At 37.7% G+C, this 15,037-nt stretch overlaps 1 protein-coding gene across 10 annotated transcripts in view; it reads left to right on the forward strand.

Moving 5' to 3' along the window:
• GLIS3 (GLIS family zinc finger 3) overlaps positions 1 to 15,037 on the forward strand; it is a 674,957-nt gene that overhangs the window by 536,863 nt on the left and 123,057 nt on the right. The window lies entirely within an intron of this gene.

Raw genomic sequence — 15,037 nt, forward strand, 5'->3', positions numbered from 1 at the left:
TGAAGAATAGAATTTAACTTTTGTAAATGACCATTGGTAATGTAACCACAACAGTTTTTGTTTTGTTTTCATGGACAGTGTAAACAGGTGGCTTGACTAGACTTGAAGAAGTCTTTTCTTTTCTCCTCTTTTTTTGCCAGATTCAGAAGATGTAGGTTGTAGCAGAAAATATTTATGAGGGGAACAGGCAATGGTATGGTTGTAGCCAAGGTCTGGTGCGTTTATACTATTAATACCTCATTCTGCTTCTTCCTCTTTCCCATAGCCGCCATTAAAGGGTAACTTTTTTTTTTATTGATTATATTGACACATTTTGCTTTTTATGCTGTATCTCTTAGGCAACCAAATGCAATGTGAGGATTTTTGAAGAACTCAGTATATTATTCAATCACCAGGTAAACAGTCTATCCTTAAATACAATTTGTCCGTTAATTTTCCCTATGGTTTTTGAGTCCCTAAATGCTGAGAGAGAAAATTAACCTGACATTTGGGTACTTTTTATGCTTAGCTGTTTACAACTTTATTTGGTAATGATCTGTTCTGAAACCCTGTAAGCATCTTGGATATTTCCTGTTCTTTAATACAATGCCAACTATAACCACTGCTCATAATCCCTCTTTCATTGGTATGATGCATTTTAAGTTTTCAAAATAGTGTATATATGTGTGTGTGTGTGTGTGTGTGTGTGTGTGTGTGTGTATACATATATAAAATCTCTTTGAGCTTCATAACAGCCTCTGGAAGCAGGCTGTTCTCTGTGACAAAACTCCTTCTCAGGTACCATGATATTTCTGTCCTAATGCCTTACATGGAAATCAAGTGCAGAGGGTTTTTGTTGAAAACCCTTGGTTCAACTTCCTAGTCTCCCTCCCTCCCTTCCTTTCTTTCACCCAAAATGACCGTCCACTTTCAGCTTAAATCCTGAAAGACACAGGCAGAGCACCACATGTCTTCGTGGGTGTAGCGACTGGAGATGAAAGAGCTGAATTTCACACACTGTCTTCCCTCACTGCTATTCTGAGAGGCCATGTTTTTGAGACATCTCTCTGATTTACAGCTCTGTTTCCTGGGTCAGCTTCATTTGAGACAACTGCTAGCTTGAGCCATTCATGCGCTCTCTTTCCAGTCTGTCCTCTTGTCCCCTCTACCTCGTGAATTCTCTTGCTTTTGCAGAACTTCTGCTCACCAGGTGGGTCCTTCTGAGTTTTCACATCTCTCTTTTATTTATTTATTTTTACCCACAGTCTTATTCCATATATACCATTGTCTGAATTGTCATGAATTTTGGATTTAATTCCAGATAGTCAAAAGCATATTTTCAGCTGAACAAACCAAATGAAGTAAAAAGCCTCAGCCTCCTTCCCCTTTTACTTTATTCTCATTACCCATCCCAGCGGGGAGGATGAGTAAAGAATGCATCCTCTAGATCCTGAAAGAATTTCTAATATTCATTCTTTCTCTATAAGATACAGAGCTTAATCCTTTCTTTAGACATTTTCTTTTTTTCTAAATAAACAGGGCCTAATTGGAAAAATCTGAGAGAGCTAAGCAAAAAAGAATAGAAAACATTTACTGAACTTGGAAGTGCATATTGAATACTGCAGGAAATTTGCATATGGATTACTTGGTGAAAAAATAGAAACATTCTCCGCCCATTAGTTACTGTGATGGACTCCCACTGACTAAAATCCAAGTACTTTTGCCTTGTTTTATCCAACTGTTCTCTTCTGTAATCATTTCTCTTTAACCACAGGGCAGCTATTCTGTTACTGCACTTTGAATTAGGGAGAGGACGAAATAAGGAATATAGCTGTGCCTCGAATATGAGCAGGCAATCTCTGATTTAATCTTCACACATTGTACCATTATTTCTACACTTTGGCGGAAGTGTTGCCTCTTCATCAGAGGAGGGGCTTCTAAGTTGCATTTTCATCTCTATAGTTGTAAGTGACTATCCTTGGTTTCAATCCTTAGATTCCTCCTTGGTGCCTCAGTTTCTCCAAATGAGAAATGGAGGGTATTATTTAGCAGCACGAAATGGAAACAGGAGGAAAAGAATCAATGAATATTTATAAAAGTAAATTGAGTCTCTGGGATATAAGATCCCATAGAAATTCAAAGCATAATTAAAGTAGGGAGAACAGATTAGTGTTAAATGTATGTGTGAAACACATTTTACATCTCCTTCCAACAAAGACTGAATTTAATTTATTCAGTAAAGAGGAGAAAAAAAGGAAAAAATGGTATTGTGAATTGGGATTCTAAATTTGGATTTTGATATGTTGATTGCTATACTACAGACATAAAGCCACATGTTGACTTTTTCAGCAAATGCAAGTGTGTGTTTTAGGGAGAGGAGGGATATACATAATAAGCAAATTTAATTATCATTGGCGCTACTCCTCTAAGAGAACCACATCAAGTACTAGCAAAAGAATGTTATCAAAGAGATATTTAAAACTCTTTACCTTTAATCCCTAGAAAAATCATTAAATATAGATTAGTTCTTTGTACTATGGTATGAAGCAAGACCATTTGAACAGACAGACTTTCAGATATTGCCTACAGAAAACATCTACATTACTGTGTCATTGTTTGAGGAAACAGCCCAAACTCTGTCACTTTAAAAAAAGAATCGTTGAATATTAATAGATGTGGAAGTTGATGTAGAAGATCAAAATAGTAATTTCTATCAGCCTGTTCCAGGCTTTCCATAATGGCTTGGAAACTGCTGGAAAAAGTTTTGTGTAACATTGATTACAGAAATGGAAAGAACTCATGGTAAATAAAGAGGACCCTCTGTGTTTTATGAACACTGAAGTGCTGCAGTATGCACTAATTTGTTAAAAGAACTAACAAAATACAAATATTCTCAAGAGATTTTGTCATAAAAATGTGTCATATAGAAAATCCAAGCTCACTTTCTTTCCTGGCCAGATTCTCTTGACAAAAGTAAACCTCTTGTTGGGGTAATAAAGACTTGGCTAAATTTTCTTGCAAGATAGAGTTCACCAGAGAATATGTAATACAGACCCCAGGTCCCAGAAGAAATCAGGAAATGGTGACCCTTCATCCTCCCAAGAAGACATCTGTGAATATCTAAACCAAGAGTCACGTGGATAATAATTACAATGTGATTTTTCAAAATGCAAAATAAATAAGATTCATGTGAGGGAAAACCTATGTTTGAGTTGGCAATTTTACCCATAGGAACTTACTACACAAACTGTGGCCTGAGGACCATCAGCATCTCTTGGGAGTTTTTTTGTTTGTTTGTTTATTTTTAGAAATGTAGACTCTCAGATCCCATTCCAGACCTGCTGAATCAGAGTCAGCCTGATAATGAACTCTTCAGGAGATTTGTAAGTGCATTAAAGTCTGAGAAGCGCTGTCTTATAATACCACTTGGTAGGTAATTGCTTTGGGTATTATGCACTGTTTCCATACAATAATTAATTAGGTAACTGATCTTTGGTCACTGAATAAATGATGATCTTTGACATTTGGATGATCTGACCTAATATTACCTATAAGTCCCAGATTGTTCCATTTTCATTCATTGAGCACCTGGGAAACAGGGGTATGGACAAGATAGAGCTCAGGAAATAACTGTGCAGATGATTACTGAAATTTTTATTTAATGGCAGTTGAGTAAATAATTATGAAGGAGAAATACAGTGTGCAAAGAAAATACAAATTGGGTGAACCTGGTCATGTCCAGAAGATCAGAGAGTGCTATGGGATCTCCCTAAATGGTGCTACCCTTTGGAGGCGTCTGGTTCAAGTGGGCCTCTAGTGGATGAATCCCAGATAGGCAGAAGAGCAAAAGGGTAGGTTACCAATCCCCAGTATTTAGGTGGCTAAGAAAGTAGGAAGCTGCTGCTTTTGAGCTATATTTTTTTCCCCTTGAATAAACATTTTTATTGGCCATATGATTTTATTTTTTGAGGTGCCAAAAGTTTGCATGGTTTGCTCAAATTAGAAAAATAATAAACACCACAAGTCCAGAGAGCGTGGAAACAAGAATGCTCTACTGGGGCAGAAGTTCCAGCTCTGCCGTGTTGATTGTTGTTCAGATTCCCTTGGTCTGGGTAGACCTGTGGCTCAGCAGCTTCCTCCTTTCCCTCTCACATTCGTGGAGCTTGTCTTAAAGAGATCAGCAATACTGCATCTCTCTTTACTGTGGCTTCAGCTGACTTCATATCATCCAGAAAGGCCAGAGTTGTTCTTATCGTGCTTCTCTCTCCTCTCTTTCCTTGGTCTTTTCTTGTTGAGGTTGCTTTTCCATCTCAGTCATTTCAAGTTTGAATTGATTTGCATATCTAAGCTGTTAATTATACCAATTACTTGCAATGTTTCTGCATTCCAAAAAAGAAGTCTGAAACTGACCCCTTGCATTAAAGTCAGTGTCAGTTTGCCCTGAAATTTGGAGCTATGGAGACAAGTCCTTTTTTACCCTTAAAAATATATTTTTAAAAGGCCAGCTGCCAACAACTGTATTTTTCAGGTCCCAAATGCTCATGTTTCTGGTGGTGTTTTTCTGTAGTCCAGCATACATTCTTTAACTAAATACTACTCTTGAAAGATCAAAAGGAGTACTCCCTGCTTTCATTTTGTTCTTGGCTGTAGCTCATGGATGTCTGTTTTTTTCCCCTTAATTTACAAAAAGCTTTCTTTCCTTCAGAAGAAAAAGAAAGTGGTTCTGTGGATCATAAAGCAATCACTAGCATTTACTAATACAGTCTGTTCTAAGTTGCTTTACCACCACGTCTTTTCAGTATTATTTACTGAGCAGCTGAAATAATTGGGCTTTGAATTTTTAGATTACTATAAAGTAAGACCTATTGTCACTTATTGCCGAGTATAATTGCACCATATGTATTTAGTGAAGCTATTTATTCATCTCCCTGGTGGATAACTTTGTCAAAATGAGTTGAGATATTTCTGTGTGTGCAGTTGGAATCTAGAAAACATTTGCATTTCATGTAGCACTTAGAAATTATAGAGAATTTCACAAATATTTTTTTTTCTCCAGACCTGAGGATCTGTTCTTTGAGTTCTACTCATCTTTTATTATTCCCCATTGTTAGAACAAGCACTCTTCCTATGAGTCTATAGCTATTCTGAGTGGATTTTAAGCTCTAACCACATAGTCTTAGGAAGGGGGGAAGGGAGGGAGGAAAAGAAAGCATTTTAACATAAACAGCTTGTATTTTAATATATAATAACTCATTCGTCCATTATTCTGCAAATCTGCATTAGAAGTTTTCTGTGCACAATAGTCTATCATGAAGGACCACTCTGGTCCCTGTGCTAAAGGAGCTCATGGTCCATGAGGATGTTATATGGGCATATATGTGGGAGACTAAGCCTAAGCTTGGGGACCAGAGACTGCTTTCCTGAAAAAGGTATATTTAAACTAATCTTGAAAGGATACTTAACCAGGAAAGGAGGAAGAAACATTTTTCCAGGCCAAGGAAATAGCATATGCAAATACAATCTCCAAGAACTGAAAGACCAGTGTGGCTGAAACTGAGGCAGTGAAGGGGAAGAGGGTGAGGTGAGGATGAGGCTGGAGGGAAGGCAGGAGCCAGCTGAAGCAAGACTTTGTAAGCCATGGTTAAGCTTTGGTCTTTATCCAAAAACAAGGAGAAACCTTTGAAGAATTTGACACAGGGGAGTGACGTTATCAGATTTCTAGTTTCAACCAATTACTCTGGCAGCACCGTGGAGACTAGATGGTGGATGGGAGCAAGAGTTAAGGGGGAGACCCATTGATTACTGAAGATCAAGTGGGAGAGGTGGGCCACTCAGACAAGGGGAGGTCCAACATTGACAGAGAGAGGTAAACGTGTTTGAGAGACACTTCTGAGGACCTAGATATTAGAGATAGGTGTGTGAGGAAGGGATGTCAAGGATTATTTCCAGATACTGGGCTGCACTGTTAGGTAAATAGAGTGTAGAGTGAAGTTCTGTTTGGGGGGAAAGGTCATTTTTGAGTGTTGGAATATTTACATTTAGTTATCTGTGGACCAGCTACAGAGATATTGAATAGCCAATAGGACCTGGAACTTAGAGGAGAGGTCTAGGCCAAGTTTAACAATTGATAACCCTGTATTTCTGATGTGATACAGTTTGCATCCTTATATCCAATAAAGGAAAATAGCAAAGTGAACTGTTTTTCTGAAGGAATTTTGCTTCAAATTAGGAATGCTACAATGAATATTTAGGCAAATATTCAATTACTAACCAGTTTTTAAAAAAATTATTGAGGACCTGATACATACTAGGCACCTATTAGATTATGGAAACTTCTAAAACATCTTTCTTTTCTTCATAAGTTAAGTTACTTAGAAGAAAGGCTTAACCACATAGGCATTTAAGAAGCACCAAGTTTGTCACCATTGGTAAATTGGTAGTAAATTCAGGAGCCCCTTCATTTGATTAAATGAATGAAGGTTCATGCCATAAAGTATTTTATTGTTTGGCTGAATATGCAACCTTGAAGTCTTCCAGAATGCTCACATTGACTATTTCACATTAACTCTGACTTTGCATTTGTTTCTCAGCAGCATAAGCATCTGAGTGATTTACAGATGCATACCACTTTTTTTTAACATGAGAATTACAGTTATTAAAAAAAAAGATTATGCCAAGAACATAAGGCTCACAATACTTTTTCATCTTTATCAATGACTTCCCTTTACATTCAGACTTTGGTGAGAATGGTTGGTACAGTTTTAGATAGTCAATGGTATTGTATAAATTTAAGCTACTAATATTTTTCATTTTATGAAGAAACAAAAGAAAAAGTGTGCTTGGATTCCTTCCAGAACATATTTTTTCCTTTACCTCCTTGACCTATTGAAAAATAGCATTCCTTGGAGTTGCATAGAGGAAATGGTTAAATAGTTGGGCCAGAAGGCCATGATTCTGGTTATCCATCTACTACTTACTAGCTCTGTGTCTGTGGCAAAGCACCAAACTTCTCTAGGTCTCGATGTTCTTCACTTGGAAAATGGGGATAATACTACTTGATAATTTGAATACATGAAAGATGATGGTATTAACAGTTAACTTTTATTGGGAATTTACTCTGCCCTAAGTATTTTCACGTCAGGATTGTTGGCTTGGTAAGATGACTAAGGAGATAAAATAAAGCAAGAGACATATCTCAGAAACAACATGTTTTACTAATTTTTATTTCTTTGAAGAATAAACAGTTGTAAATTAAGTTAAGTGAAAAGGCCAACTACTTTATATAACAAACCAATATCCTCATCAAATTAAAACATCTGAGGTGATCCACATACAACGCAAACTTTGCACTTTGGGGTAAGATTTTATGTGGACCTGTTGTTGTTTTGATAAATGGAGTCATGTTCGGAGGGGAAAGGAGGGTTGAAATCATCTTAAGTAGAATAGTCAAGGGGATTGAGATTACAATTCTTAGCTAAGGTATTTGCTTTAGAATTATAGGGAAGAAACTCAGTGCATGCATACAATGATTGAATACTCGGTGGGTTTTAACACCTAAACGGTCAGACTTGGTTAATGAATTTGTCAATACTTTCTTGCCTATGAGTGAACCATGGGCATATATATAGGAAGAGTGATTCCTTTAACAAACAAAGAGAAAGACTCAGAGATGGGATAGGTAGTTTAAAATCAGAGCAAAGAAGAAGAGCAAGTATTGATGGAAAGATTGGGAGATTTTCTGAGCACCTGCCACTTGGCAGTCAGGCATGTGATGGGAGAGCCACGCAGAAAAGTTTAGCTGTGAAAGAAAGAATACTGGAAGTGATGCATTTTGGAAGCAAGTGAGTGGCCTTGCTGAATCTTGTGGGTTGTCACAAAGGATTGTCAGTTCTCTGACTGTGAATCTGCCCCAAGTATCACTCTGAGCTCACACCTTCATAATGGCTGCCAGGGCTAATGCAAGGTTTGAGTTCCATTATTTTCGTATCTGCTTCTTTTTTAAGCAGCCAGATGCATATGACTTTTAGCGAGTACAGAATTTTTATTTAAGCAATGCATAATGAAAATCAGTGACTTTTTGTTGAGAAAAGCGTGGTGTCAGGAAAATATCCCTGCCACACTCTTTCCTCCTGTCACAGTGGTGGAAATTTTACATTTTGAAAGTGAAAAGGCTTAAGATATAATTTTTTAATCCCATCTTTCCTGCCCACTTGCATCTCTTCCAAAGTTTGTCAGGGCCAGATCTGGAATAGTAAGAGCCATTAAAAATTTGGCATCTTGCACTCTGTTTTTTGGAGTAAATTCAGTATGGGCCAATTTATGGTAAATTATTCTCTTCGTGTGTGAATTTCCTCTTCTCTCTTGGCAAATTCATGCTTGTCTCTACCCCCCTGCACACAGATCTTAAATATACACATCTATTACAGAATCTGTGTGGGATATGTGTGCAAGTGTTAGTGTGTGCCCATGGCTATACCCACAAATGCATATGCACATATTTGCACCTATGTGCCTATATGATAGCAAATTGACTTAAACAGTTTGTCTTGAAAGTTTGTGTTGCTGTATGTATGTTAGCATACATTCTGTTGCAACCCGCAAACAGTTTCTCAGTCAAGAGATGACAGAATTTAGCAATCATTTTGGGAAACACCATAGTAAATAAATATATTGCTTAGCTCTGTTAAACCAAGCATGCCAATTCTTAATAAAACTGAAGGCAAGCAGTGGCATTTCTCCTCTTTGCAGTCAGAGAGTTACAGGGGAGCCAATCCACTGCCAACAGGAAAGGCAGAGCCAAGGCCTTGCTACAGCCCCTGTACTCTGAATACAGAAAGCTCTGGAGTTTGGCGTGGTTATATCCTGGGGTTATACGGGGTCGTAATGGCTGCGTCCTGTTCAGAGAGGTTGGCTATCGGATGGTGAGCAGAGGCATAGCAAGGGAAACTGCCCGACCTGCTCTTTGGGGATATTTGACTCAGGCAATTCAGGGCAAGGTCCCAAAGATCTTTTTTCTTTGCATGAGACACTCTGATGAGAGACTCTTTCCTGGCATATTTGAGAGTATGTTAGCTTAACTTAGGGCAATTTAAAACAGTTTCTTTTCATTTATGTATGAAGAAGGCGTACATTTATGTTCCTTGAATTATTCCTAATAACGTGTTCCCAGTGGGTCTGTGTATGTGTAGCTTAAGTTTGGAAAAGGGTGTGGTAGGAAAACAGCCCATTCCCTTCACCAGTATTGCTACAGATCTCTCCAAACATCAATAAATAAGTTAAGACATCGCAACCACAAAAAAATACAACCATATATTGTTATTAGTATTGTTTCCTCACATGATTAGATATTAAAATAATTATATGTTTTGCAGTAATTCTATAGAACATTAAAATCCAGCAAAATCCTTAAATGCATTTTATAGCTTTTGCAGTGTTGACCATTTGATGTCATCATGAATGGTGACTGGGTCTACCTAATTAAAAGGCCTTAATGAGCTTCCTACAGAAAGAAGTCTAGGAAATCTATCTATCTATCTATCCATATATATATATATATTTTTTTTAACAAAGAATTCATTCTCTCCATTTCTTTTAGCATTTATTTAGCAAATAATGTGTGGTCACTTGAGTATATGCCAAGTATATGCCAATAAAAAGATTAGTAAGACTCAGGACCTTATCTTCATAAAGCTCACAGCCCAGTAGGGGAGACAAACAATCTGATTAGCGTACCCCCATGCACTAGCCAGGCAGTGGGTAAGTCTTGATGTGTGTGTGTGATGGGGGGTGGGGAGAGGTGGAGGTGGTGATCCATTGTGCCTTGGTGACACCAGGCATAAAGGGAGGTGTCACGGAGGAGGTGACAGCAAGCTAAAGGGTCAGTAGGATGTCACCAGGCACAGAAAGTAGAACAAGTAGAGGCAACAGGGAACAATGATGCTTCATTAGGGGACTGCAGCTGGACTGGCCTGGAGTCTGGCGGGAAAGGTGGGAGGACAGGTGGGAGGAGACAGGCCTGACCATGTCCGTGTTAAGCCCTCCTTTGACCTGTAGCCTTTCTCTCTCTCCTCTCTTTTTTTGTTTTTCTGCTTCTCGTTTCCTTATTTCTCTTTTACTTCATCTATCCCTATCTGAAATCTGAGCGACCCTTTGGAGAAACTAGTTTTAGAGAACATTTCTGACACTTTTTAAAAATGCAAAAAATAATCCCTAAAATCCAAAAGATGATTTCTCCAATATTTGTTTCCTCACCTTTAGTCTATAGAAAATAGTTTGGGGGTGTTGGAGCAGGCTGGGTCAGATTCAAAATTTGTTCTGAGTGTATAACTATCTCCTGGAATGTAATATGAATAGGAAAGGCAGGATGGAGCCTGGTGATTCTTTTGTATCATCTGCACAGCCTATAAAGTGCTGAGTGAACAAGAAACTCAATATTCCTGGGTCTATTGGTATATAAACTGATGCTCAAAATTTTTTGTAAAGCTGTTTTCTTTAATATAGAGTAGCAAAATATATGAAAGTTGCTTTTATATGTAGACTTTATATATACTTCATAGAAGTATTATGCTTTTGCAGATCCATGTGTATGGAATTAAGTGTGCCTAGATGGTGGTCAGAAACAGAGATACATGGAAAATGAAATAATTTGATTTCTTTTAGGTATATTTACACAGGACCAGTTACATAGCCTTAAATATATTTGCTCTTCTGGCATGTAATCAAAGTGCATTTATTGAGGTCTGACTGTGAACCTCTGAAGGACAAATGCTCTAGTGGATATGTATTTGCAGATTGCATGAAATCAACACTAATAAATAAAAATGAAATTCAGGCAACTTACTTATTCTTATGTTTAAACAACCCCCAAACAGCCAGTTTTTTTTATTATTTACCCACTCATGGAATAATTATTTGCTTGAAATTGTAGTTTTCTGGCATTGTATTGACACAGCATGAATAATATATGATATTCCTTACATTTGTTGAAAAACTGGAGACAGCCATATGATATATTTAAATATCAGTGTTGCACTATGGAGTCTTCTTTTGCCAATGATGAATGTAATGCCCAGGATAAGGTTCCATTTGTCCCTAACTCCTTTCAATTTTTATAAACCAGACACGTGATAATTTCCATAAAAATTTAATATGGTTCAAATGTTGGCACAGAAGTAACATATTTCTCTCTACATTGTCATGTGGCTTCTCAAAAACATTTTTTCCATTTTCAATTTTTATGTTACACCCTCATTTATTTTGCCACCTCATTTAGAGTGCCCTTTTAAAAGTCAGCTGCTGCCCATGACCCAAAATGTTTAAAAAAAAAAAAAAAAAAAGAATTTTCTTAAACCAATAAGAAGCACATTCATACTGCCCATTTTGGTAACCTTTGTTTTATACAGATTTCTTAATCAAAACCAAAAAGCGCAACAAGCCAGGAAGTTGTATTTATGAGCTAGTTAATAGATTCATTTTGTACACTAGAATAACAAGGGAAAACATAGTAACTGGAATCTCTTTTTTACAGTTTAGGAAAACATTACAGAAAGGGTTTTATATTAATTCTACAAAATTTTAATAGTTCCAGAAAATCTGGATAAATGAGTACAGAGGGCCACTTCAGAATTCCAGATAAGTGATATGTACTGAAGTCGTTGACTCATTGAGGCCCAAGTGTCAGAGTGTCTTCGCCATTCTGGCTGCCCTTCCCAGAAGACCAGGAAACTTTGGAGGAAGGCTGTCCTAGGAAACGCCAGTGCAATCTGTTTAGATATTTGGTATCTTTGAAAAATCACTTTGGGGTACACTGATTTCCCTGAAGTCAAGAGAAATCTCAAATTAACCAGGGTAACCCTACCACAATTTTAAATAATTTTCCAATGAGGCCACTGTTCCTTTTGGTAGACCCTTCAAAATGTTATAAAATCAGATATTACTTTTAACCACCAAAAGGAAACATACAAACTCCTTTTCTGTGAGTACATTTCTTCCATTATGGACAATAAGGTGATTAGATTAAAAACATGAGTAAAATCACTCATGTTTTCAAGTGAGAACCTGAGGAGACATCTCCTTCCTCTTTACAGAATTAGTAGTCTGAATGAAGCTTGGAGAGGGAAGAGCTCCATATTACTCAGTATAGTAAATTCATGAACTACATACTTTTTTAAAGCCTCAAAACATTTGAATTATTTTCTTCTCCCTTTATGTAACACTTTAGACAAACTGATGTGGTAAATATTAAGATTTTCTGGAGCATGCAGTTCTAATAAGATGCACTGGGAACAGAAACCTCAGGGTGGCATGAGGCAAGCCATATGTCCAAATGCGAATAACACTGACGGAGAAGCAATATCAGATTGCTCCAGTGTGCTTCTGCAGTCTTTCTGTTTTGATTTCTTGTGCTTTTTTTTTTTTCTTCCTGACTTTTCTTCTGCTTTTCTGCCCCTAGACAACACTCTCTGTTCTCTTCTCAACCTAACTTTAACAATTAGATTTCACTCTTCCACACTTCTGTGGACGAAGCAACAATAGTTTGGTTCATCAAAAGCAAGCCTTTTTATTCTTACTCTAGTTCTTTTTTTGTCTCTTTTTTCTTTAAATCCCATTAAACTGTACATTTTCAACCTGAAAGTACTTTAATAACCCCTAGAACCTTACTTTTCAAATTGGAATCTTTGAACACTCAACATTTAAAAATATGACGTAGGAGGTGGTTAGAAATGCAGAATCTCAGGCCCTGCTCTCTATCTACTGAATCAAATCTATATTTTAATCCTGACAACATGCCCAGTGACTCATGAGCACATAAAGATGGCCAGCACTGTCCTGGAAGAAAGCTGTTGAATCTCAGCTAAACACTAGAGTCAGATTTCTCACCTCTTCTCATGAGTGTGAGGTGGCTCTGGGCCCTCAGCTCTGCCTTTGTTCCCCTCTTTCAGAGTCACAGAAGAAGCCAGCTTTTACTTACACCTTTTGCAGGTATGTCCATGATTCAAGTAGACTTGAACTATTGGGCTTATTGTGGAAGTCACCTTGACTATGTCCACAGCGTGATAAATATTTTCTGACCTTTCCACCAATGGCTTTCATCTCTGTTGTCTTTGGGCTGTACATGGAAGATGTAAACTAGCATATAATTCATCGTTAAGTCCCCAACTCTGCACAGCATATCACAACTCAGCCATCACTAATAGGAATAATTGGTCTTGACTGATGAAATTGTAAAAGCTTCTACCTCCAAGGGTCGTAAACACGGAGCCTTAATTGAAATCAAATGTATATTTTTAAAAGGCATGTCCAGCATTATAGACTCCTTTCTGTTTTGGTTTTGTTGACACTAGTGATGGTAGAGAAACCTGATCAGGAAAGGTTTGCTATTATTACTGCTTTGAATATGAACTTGTGCTTCTCAACACTATAAATTGCTGATTAGGGGAAGGAGTAATATTCTACTTGATTACTGGTTACACATATGGAATAAATCCTATTTTAATGGTGTCTAATGAGTCTTTCATTTTCAAAACCTTACACAAAAGCCTCTAATAGAAAGGGAAAGTAATATTTCAAAGGTCATCTTAATGCCACTTAATGTCAACAATCTGTAATCAAGCCAATATATATAGATGGTGATTACAGTCCAGTTGTGATCCTTTAAATATGAAATAATCTCCTAAATTAACAAAGTGGTGCAAGCTAAGTTTCTCTGGATTTGAGGCAACTTATACTTCTTAATTAAGGCTTGTTCCTTGAAAACAGCCTCAGAGTTAAAGAGATTTTTCTCAGAGTAAGGCTTCATGCAGTGCCGTGTTTTCAAACCCGTGAGATTTAAAGTTCTGTCACTTCATGCATTGTTCTTGTATGTGTCTGTAGTCACTGAAATGTGCAATTGGAAAATAATGGCTCCCCTTCACTGCTTTTTCTCAACAGCAGAATGTAATAGGCGCTAGAAACATGGGATGTTTTGTTGGTCAAGGGGTCACTGAGGGAATTTTTAGGCATGCCTATTTCAGAACTAGAATCTGCTTGGCAACAGATTAAATAGTTAAGAGCTTAAAGAATCTCTAGTATGAGACTGGCATTCTGGAATATTGTCTCATTTGCAGTGTGTATGGAGATAACCCTGCTTTATCCTGGGATGGAGATGTTTCTTTTCAGTCCAGGGCTGCTGCAAGCCCCTATGACTCTTGCCCCAATTAGAAATGAGTGCATTCTGAAAGACATTTTGCTTCTGTCGGGAGATTGTCTTGAGAACATAAACAGTGATTACAATGTGAATTTCATTCCAAACTCACAGGCACACCGTAGCATCAGAATCTCCTAGAAGGCTCCTTAACACTCAGAGGTCTGGGCCTGCACCCCTCAGGTTTCTGTCCTGTAAGTCTGGAGTTGGGCTAGAGAATTTGTGTTTCTGACAGGTTCCCAAGGGTGTGACAATGCTTCCGATCCACACAATGTATCTTTGAGAATCATTGCTCATGCCTCATCAGTATATGACCTTCCCAGCCACATGTAATGATCTTGATTCCATATTCCCTTGAGTAAAATGTGAGTCTTAATCCTTTTGTTTCTCTCATTGTCTATCACATAGTGCCATGCTCCCAGGGCTTACTTGGTGTTTGTCGGGGAGGAAAATAAGAATACTATTTAGATAAAATGTACCCATGTGCACCAGACCCTTTTCCCACCACCACTCCCTGAAACACTACCATTTGTTTTCTTTGTCCTTCTCTTTGTTCTACTTTTCCTCCTTCTGCTACTCCCTTGGATTCTGAGAGCTTGTTTGTTGTTTTTCTCTAATCTTTCTGTATTTGGCCTGTGTTTGAAGAACAGGCAATCTCAGGCCTGATGATCCATCTATGTGTCACTGGGCCTTAGATTCCTGGCTCCACAGCCAGTCCAGGAAGGAGATATCCAGTGACTAAGATATTGGTCAGTCTTTGTGAAGGAGTTGGTTCATGGCAATGACACAAGCAATCAGGTGATAATTTGGACCTTAGATCTCAGGATAGACTTTGCACTTTAGGAATCTTGATGAGAAAGTATGTAGCCAAATTCA

This window comes from Dama dama, chromosome 29, assembly GCF_033118175.1.
Source record: "Dama dama isolate Ldn47 chromosome 29, ASM3311817v1, whole genome shotgun sequence".
In the NCBI taxonomy this organism is placed as follows: Eukaryota; Metazoa; Chordata; class Mammalia; order Artiodactyla; family Cervidae; genus Dama; species Dama dama.